General features: G+C 36.0%; 1 long non-coding RNA gene across 1 annotated transcript; it reads right to left on the reverse strand.

The window, feature by feature from the left end:
- Positions 1-6277: 6277 nt before the first annotated feature.
- On the reverse strand, positions 6278-7328 carry LOC123318498. Its single transcript, XR_006538303.1, has 2 exons — positions 6780-7328; positions 6278-6717 (listed from the first exon to the last, which is right to left on the reverse strand). It is a non-coding gene; the product is annotated as an uncharacterized LOC123318498 (long non-coding RNA).
- Positions 7329-9417: the final 2089 nt, after the last annotated feature.

The following is a 9417-nucleotide window of genomic DNA, read 5'->3' on the forward strand; positions in this document are numbered from 1 at the left end:
TCTGTTAATAAATTCATCGTTGAAATACACTGCGTAAAAAATTAATGCACATCCTGAAAATCCCAATTCTAATGAAAGTTAACTGTACATTGACTTTATTTATAACTTATTTTTTAAGTTCTCTCGGGAAGGTTTTGAACGAAACAAGACACATTAAATGGAAGAAAAATTCAGGATTTCACCGAGTGAGTGTCCTCGCTGGTATCTTGTCCGGGGTCTGTTTCATCATCGGATACAGGAGCAGGATTGGCAAAAAAAGGTAAATAAAATTGTATACGTGACAATAATCGGCCGACTGCCACTCCCGTTCAAGTTAAAGATTCCGTATTCTATACAATTTTATTTACCTTTTTCTGCCAATCCTGCTCCTGTATCCGATGATGAAACAGACCCCGGACAAGATACCAGCGAGGACACTCACCCCTAAACCGGTACCGACAGTCAAACCGAGGGTGTCGGAAGGCATTTCGCCAATTTCGAACGTGTGCCAATCGACCACATTAACTACATACATGGCCACATACCACCGGCAGGCTGAAAATCCGAGAAAGCTTTCTCGAAGACCATAACTCCGAACGGGCACGACGGGTCATATGAGTTTTAGAGGTAAACGCACACAATATGAGGATACGACAATTAGCTGCTGACAAACAAATAGATGTATCTCGTGGAAACGTACATCGCCCGGCCTTGTGAAGGTAAGTAGAGTCCGTCCGTTTTTGACGATGTCTTGAAGCAAGACAGTGAAAGGTGGAGTGGAAGGAACGGATGAGAGATTGAATTCTGTGAGGATATCCGAAGATTTGTGGCTGTTATCAGCTTGGTCGCCTGCCGATACTGCCTTTGAGTTTCCTTTTCGATGGAAGCTACCTTGACGTCTATTTTTAACCGGAGGAAAATGTTATACCTTGTAGGTTATCACGAGTGCAGCTTATCGAAAATGTGTTTATATTCATTATTATTTCATACGACCAACTTAGGATGACCTGAAGGAAGAATAACAATAAGGAAAAAAGGATTGAAACATTTCGATAAGAATTAAGGGTTCATATTTTTCAAAGTGTGTTAGAACGTTTCAGGGTAAAAATGTTAGGAGCAAAGTCAGGGTTTTTTGCTTGTTCAAAGTCAAAACCCCATCCAGATACTGCGCTGTTTGATCCCTTCAAAAATCCCAATATTTATAAAATTACGGATCCAATCAAGTTAAAAATACAGGATACCTAATTACAAATGCCCTCTCCTTGCATGTCACTGTGCATTTAGAAAGTTTCGCACAACAGTTCCATAAATATATTTCTGATAAAAATTCTCGGAATAATTTCAATTTAAGAAAAACATTCCTTATTGCCCCCTTCCTAATCTCAATTCAAATTAACCGAAAAGTTAAGTCCCATCCCAAAATTATTACAGGGCCGTTATACCCAGTTTCGCACAACAGTTCCATAAATATATTTCTGATAAAAATTCTCGGAATAATTTCAATTTAAGAAAAACATTCCTTATTGCCCCCTTCCTAATCTCAATTCAAATTAACCGAAAAGTTAAGTCCCATCCGAAAATTATTACAGGGCCGTTATACCCAGTTTCGCACAACAGTTCCATAAATATATTCCTGATAAAAATTCTCGGAATAATTTCAATTCAAGAAAAACATTCCTTAATGCCCCCTTCCTAATCTCAATTCAAATTAACCGAAAAGTTAAGTCCCATCCCAAAATTATTACAGGGCCGTTATACCCAGTTTCGCACAACAGTTCCATAAATATATTTCCGATAAAAATTCTCGGAATAATTTCAATTTAAGAAAAACATTCCTTATTGCCCCCTTCCTAATCTCAATTCAAATTAACCGAAAAGTTAAGTCCCATCCCAAAATTATTACAGGGCCGTTATACCCAGTTTCGCACAACAGTTCCATAAATATATTCCTGATAAAAATTCTCGGAATAATTTCAATTCAAGAAAAACATTCCTTAATGCCCCCTTCCTAATCTCAATTCAAATTAACCGAAAAGTTAAGTCCCATCCCAAAATTATTACAGGGCCGTTATACCCAGTTTCGCACAACAGTTCCATAAATATATTTGTGATAAAAATTCTCGGAATAATTTCAATTCAAGAAAAACATTCCTTAATGCCCCCTTCCTAATCTCAATTCAAATTAACCGAAAAGTTAAGTCCCATCCCAAAATTATTACAGGGTCGTTATCCCCAATTGGCAAATAAACATTAACTGTCATTTGTCAGGTAGTTTGAGATTTTGAAAGGGGGCAGAAATTTCGGTGGTCATCTTACGGTTCTCAGAAAAAAATTACGTACCTAGCCATTCCTACGAGTATATAAATGAACGTAAATGGGTGTCTTGGTACAGTTGTGCTTCGTTTTTCAATCGTGTCAGTACAGTTAAAATTTTTAATCTACAGTGTGTTTAAAACCTGAAATATGTCGCGAAGAGAGAATAAAACAAGACACCACAATTCTCGCAAAATGGTAAGTGCATAAAAGTTTTCTGTAAAGAGATTTGCAATGATTCTTGAAAATTCTTGTATACGCGGAATCTTTGATTCGTACAAACATTTCAACAGTATATTCTTGAGGTCAAAAAAAAACATTTTTTTCCTGAACCATTTTTTCCGAATCGGCTCGGTTTAAAAGATACAGGCTGATGAAAAAAATTTTCTCTCACTAAAGGTTTTATCGAATGAAATGAATTTCGCAATATAGTTTATCATTTATTTGATGAATCTTTTTTAAACACAAAATATCACCTACATCTCCAGTTTTTCCATTATGACCATTACGTACCATGAACTGATTTGACTGATTGCAATTCTGTTTGAAAGAACCATATATGTGTAGTGTCAAAGATTCTGCTTTTATTCTGAAGGGAATCTTGTTTCTCTATGGCTCATTATGAAAACTTAAAATGGCTATATCTTTTTATCAGGGCTGAATCGAAAAAAATGGTATAAAAAAATGTTTCTTTTCACCTCGATAATATATTGTTTAAATATTTGTAAGAGTCACAGATTCATCCTGTATAGACCGACTGAATTTTTGTTGTTCACAAAACCTGATATATAAGTATTAACTTCATAACAATCGCCTAATTTCTCTTAAATTCTTTACAGACCATCAATATTCCAAAAGAAAATATTGAGGATCCTCAGAAAACCGATTTTCATGTGGCTGTCGAAAGGGGAAATTTGGAGAAAGTCCTGTTTTTATTACGAAAAGGAGCTAATGTCAATGCCACTGACTCGAAAAAGGTTACCCCCCTCCACCTGGCTATACAATTTAGGCATCTTCATCTGGTTGAAACCCTGGTGACTAATGGTGCCAATGTTGAAGCAGAAACATGCGACGGTTCCAAGCCTATCCACATGGTGAATGATAGCAGTGAAAAGAGAAAAGAATGCATTGAAGAACTTCTCAAATATAACGTCGACTTAGATGCCATTGATATAAGGGGGAACACCCTGCTGCTGCTGATGGCTAAAAAATGGCCTAGTCCTGAATTGATCAGGCTACTTCTAGATAACACCAGCGATGCCAGCAACACCGATTACAAACTGAACAATTGTCTGCATTGCCTAGCGATGCTGACGAATGTGAAACCGGAGATTTACAAAGAAGCAACATATATCCTCACAGAACGTGGCATAGACGTAAACGCGATAAACATGGCCAGCGAGACGCCTTTGCACAAAGCAGTCTCCTATGGGAACCTGCCAATGGCAGCTTGTCTTCTGCGACACGGGGCAAGATTGGACATGCTGAACAAGCAGAATTTGAATCCTTTCGAGCTGGCCATCAAGAGAGGAAATTCGAAAATGAAATTATTGATCATGAAATACGCCTTCATCCATACACTGAATGGAATTCCTATTCCTGAGAAGATCCATCAGGATATCTACTCTGACGATGAGCTGAGATGTCTGTGGCATCGTCTCGATAAGGATTTAATTCATTTCGAGAACTCCGTCAGATTTGATGGGAGATTCCCATTTACACCTTTCCAAATACTGAGTGGCCGAGTTTATATGTATCCGACGCTTATCTCGTCTCTTGATCCTTCTACAGCGATGGTTGGCGAACCACGATCAGCCTTCTTCGACGAGGTTTTGGAAACCTGGGAGCTTACAGTCAGGAGAATTAAGGATATATATTCAGAAAGGAAGGATTTCACCACAATCGGTTTACCAATTATTCGACCAAAGTCCCATATGAGAGGATTGTAAATAATAATTGTGTTTATATTAATGTATATATCGATTTAAAGAATGCTTTTTTTCTGTTAATAAATCGTTAAAATACACTGCGTAAAAAATTAATGCACATCCTGAAAATCCCAATTCTAATGAAAGTTAACTGTACATTGACTTTATTTATAACTTATTTTTTAAGTTCTCTCGGGAAGGTTTTGAACGAAACAAGACACATTAAATGGAAGAAAAATTCAGGATTTCACCGAATCTTATGTGAAAGAAGAGAAATGAACAATTTTCAAAATACTGAAATGCTGATGAGAGATTTAATACTTGGTATTTCCACCCCTTGCGTTAATTACAGTTTTTGCGAGTGTTACCAATATACAGGGTGAGTCTTTGACTCATGCAAATGTTTTAACAGTAGGTTCTTAAGGTCAAAAGACGTGCCCTGATTCGATCACACACATACGAATACATTCTACGCATGAATTTCCTAACGACTACCGATTTTTATCACCAATTCTACCAATGCGTTCTGGTGAACGTTCGATAGATTGATAGATCTGTATGGAAAAAGATTGTTAGGTTGCAATTCGATTGACGAATTATACGAATCGACTGAGTTTTTTCTGGTGGAGTATTTGGTGCGTGTTTTTGGATACAGGGTGGTCTGAACAAACAAATAAACCGCGATTGTTTCAAAGGTTGTTCTAAAGGAGTTGCTCTTCTAGAATATGTACCACTTTCAACTCTACGATGATTTTTTTGAGGGATACGCGTGTCAAAAGTTGATTTCGAAAATTTCCAAAAAAGATGGCGTCACTTAAAAATTCGTCAAGACCAAACGGTTGCAACTACGTCGATGAAATTTCGAGATTTATAACTATGAGAGCTGCTTTTTTGAAGTATTTATTACTTGTAGATCTGCGATGATTTTTCTGGGAGTTAAGCATCTCGAAAGCTGACCTTAGAAAAATTCCCAAAAAGATGGGGTCACTTAAAAATTCGTCAAGACCAAACAGTTGCATCTACGTCGATGAAATTTCGAGATTTGTCACTAGAAGAGTTGCTTTTTTAGAATATGTATAATATTCGGATCTGCGATTTTTCTGGGAGATACGCGTGTCAAAAGTTGATTTCGAAAATTTCCAAAAAAGATGGGATCACTTAAAAATTCGTCAAGACCCAACGGTTGCACCTATGTCGATGAAATTTCGAGATTTATAACTATGAGAGCTGCTTTTTTGAAGTATGTATTACTTGTTGATCTACGATGATTTTTATGGGAGTTAAGCATCTCGAAAGCTGACCTTCGAAAAATTCCCAAAAAGACGGAGTCAGTTAATAATTCGTCAAGACCGAACATCTAGGTCGATGAAATTGCGAGATTTGTTACTAGACTAGTAAGCCCATAGATCTACCTTTATTGATAGATCTACCTTTAGTGATAGATGAATAGATCAACCTTTTTTGGCAGATCAGTATATCCAGGAGATCCACCTTGTAGGTAGATTCGCCTTCATGAACAGATTCGCCTTTTGTCCGTAGCTCGGGCCTTCGGCCCTCGCGATTTGCCTTCCGCCCGTAACTCGGGCCTACGGCCCTCGCACTTACTGATACGCGAATATGGCGTATCACACATAACTCACAGCGTTCGATATATACAGGCATTGTCGCAAATTTCACGAAAGAAAACAAATAATCTCATACACTGCTCAAAAATTGGCAAAAATCAGTTATATTCAGTTGTACAGAAGCCTTATAATGGAGATTCCATGCATTCAGTTCATCTGAAGTTCTTTCTCTACGATGAAACAAAAAACTAACCTGAAATGAGAATAACTGGACAAAAGTCTATAAAAGTAGAATTTTAACGCAAAAAACACACCCTGCCATTGTATTCCAATAATCATTATATCATTCCACTCCAATAAGTTAGTCGAAAACATTTTTCCTTCCATCTGGAATGATTAAATACAATAATCCTCGTACAATAATCAAAAAGCTTAAAAATTGGCCAAAATCTGTTATATGGAATGGGAAAGAAGCCTAATTATAAAAATTTCAAGCATTATAACGTTTAATTCTGTTTATTTTGAACAAAAACCTACACGGTCCCTCTCTCTACGATAATAGCAAAAATCTTACCCTAAATGGTAGAACTTGACAAATGTCTATAAATATAGAATTTTAACGCAAAAACTCACTCATAGATTGTGTTTCAATAATCATTATATCATTCCAACTGAATAACTTATCTCAAAACATATTTTTCCATAAATCAAGCCTAAGAAAATCATCTCCGTACACTACCCAATTGCTTGAAAGTTGTCAGAAATCTGCTGTGGTCAGTTGAAAACAATCGAAATAGATCATTTGCTTCACATAAAAACTCTCCTGAACGAACTGCTCAAGAAACTTACTCTGAAGAACATTTTTTTTTACCAAATAACACCGTCCGAGAGATGATATTATACATTTCTTGATCTGATAAATTTATATATGCCTGAAAATAAATTTCAATTATAAAATATAGAATCTCCTGGTCGATTTTCTGTGCAGACTCACCCCCAAGAACCGTTTGTTATCTAGAAATTCTTATGTTCATACACCAAGATCAAGGATGTTTCTCATTCTGTGAGTTTGCATGTAATTTAATCTGAAGTACATTCTGTAACCTTGACTCATGGATCATATACTTCAAATAGAAACTCTTCTGAACCAATTGCTTAGAAGCTCACCCCTGAAGAAGCTTTTTTTATTTAAATTGAGACTTTCCGATAGATGATATTTGACATTTATGAATTTCATACATTTCTTGATATAATGAATTTATATGTGCCTGAAAAATAAGTATTATTAGTGACAAAATAAACAATCTGTTAATACATCCGATTTTGATACAGATTCACGTCCGAGAACTGTTTTTCATATCTGGAAATTCAATATTAACCTAACTTTCCGATTATGGGAAAAAATTCAATTGTGATGTGAGCTTCGAAGTGCCATCGTACAGAGAGAAATGTAGTAAATATATCCTATGATATATCCTTTAATTTCAATAATAATTGAATAAACCTTAAAAATTTGCATCAATTTTTTCACGGTCTGTCAACAGTAACACTATTATCGTAGAGAGAGGGACCCTGTAGGTTTTTGTTCAAAATACACAGAATTAAACGTTATAATGCTTGAAATTTTTATAATTAGGCTCCTTTCCCATTCCATATAACAGGAATTATAATTATAATTGAAACTCATTTCGAAAACTATGTGCAGTTTCAAGATTTGGTTCGAATTGATATAACAGTTTTCGAGGAATTGATATCACACTTTGCCGAATTGACAACTGAAATCTCAATTTCTATCTGAACTATCAAACTGAATTTCAACATGTGCATCTCAATTCGAAAACTATGTGCAGTTTCAAGATTTGGTTCGAATTGGTTCAACAGTTTTTGAGGAATTGATATCACACTTTGCCGAATAGACCACTGAAATCTCAATTCCTATCTGCACTATCGAACTGAAATTCAACATGTGCATCTCAATTCGAAAACTATGTGCAGTTTCAAGATTTGGTTCGAATTGATCCAACAGTTTTCGAGGAATTGATATCACACTTTGCTGAATAGACCACTGAAATCTCAATTCCTATCTGCACTATCGAACTGAAATTCAACATGTGCATCTGATGATTCGGATTGAGATGCACATGTTGAATTTCAGTTCGATAGTTCAGATAGGAATTGAGATTTCAGTGGTCAATTCGGCAAAGTGTGATATCAATTCCTCGAAAACTGTTGGTTCAATTCGACCCAAATCTTGAAACTGCACATAGTTTTCGAATTGAGATGCACATGTTGAATTTCAGATCGATAGTTCTGATAGGAATGAAGATTTCAGCAGTCGATTCGGCAGAATATCATTTCAATTCCGAAGGAACTATTCTATCGATTCGAACCAAATCTCGAAACTGCACATAATAATAGTTAATAATAATAGTTTATTAATCCTGTAAGACAAATTAATGTATAGGATAAGTCACAATAAAGAGAAGGAAAAAAGAAATACATGGATCAACCAATCATATTAACATCATTAAGATAATCTTTAACATTATAATAACATCTAGTTAGCATCAACTTTTTCACACATTTTTTGAACTTTTTTCCGTCAAGAGATTGGATACTGACAGGCAAGTGGTTGAAGATTTTGATACACTTATACAGAGGAGATCTCTCATATTTTGTTGTTTTGTGCTTAGGAATATATAGAGTTCTCCCACTTCTGGTACCGTATTGATGAAAACTGGACAACTGGACTATATCTTTTTCATTTTCCTTAACATACAAAAGACATTTCATAATGAAGATAGACGATAACGTTAATATATTGTTTTCAACAAATATAGGTCGACAGGACGAACGTGGGGGCATATTAAATATCATACGTAAAATTCTTTTTTGAATTATGAAAGCTCTCCCAACATCCGAAGAGTTTCCCCACAGTAAAACATTATAAGACAAATGGCTATACACTAAACTATAATAAACATTAATCAGTGATTCTAATGGGAGTAGAGCTCTTATCCTACTGATGGCATAATAGGAACTATTTAGTTTTTTACAAACAGAATCAACGTGTACATCCCATTTCAAGTTGTTGTCCACATGAATGCCAAGAAATTTGCTGGCATCTTTAGATAGGATAGCGCTATCATTATGGTGAATAACTAGCTTACGATCACTATGTACGATTGTGAAGTAAACACATTCTGTCTTATCAATATTAATCATCAGCCTATTTTTTTGACACCAAGTTACAAAACTTTCTAATAGTAATCCGCACAACTCCTGAAGTTCGTCCACCGTTGCTGCCGAAACTACCATTGAAGCATCATCGGCAAACAAACTCAACAAAAACCTCCCCAACGCAGATGAAGGGCGTCCACACTGGAGCAAATTCAGGAACATCGCTTTCAAATTAACTGGGAGATCGTTCACAAAAAGCAAAAAGAGAAGAGGCCCAAGTACAGATCCCTGCGGCACTCCCAGCCTCATATCATGTTCTTCCGATATGGAACTTCCAACCTTCACAAACATAGACCTTCCCTCGAGATAACTCTGGAGCCAATCCAAAAATACACCCCGAAAACCCAGGTTGTAACACTTGTCAATTATAAAGTCAGGTGGAAGACTATCGA

This window comes from Coccinella septempunctata, chromosome 8 (assembly GCF_907165205.1).
Source record: "Coccinella septempunctata chromosome 8, icCocSept1.1, whole genome shotgun sequence".
NCBI classification, from domain to species: domain Eukaryota; kingdom Metazoa; phylum Arthropoda; class Insecta; order Coleoptera; family Coccinellidae; genus Coccinella; species Coccinella septempunctata.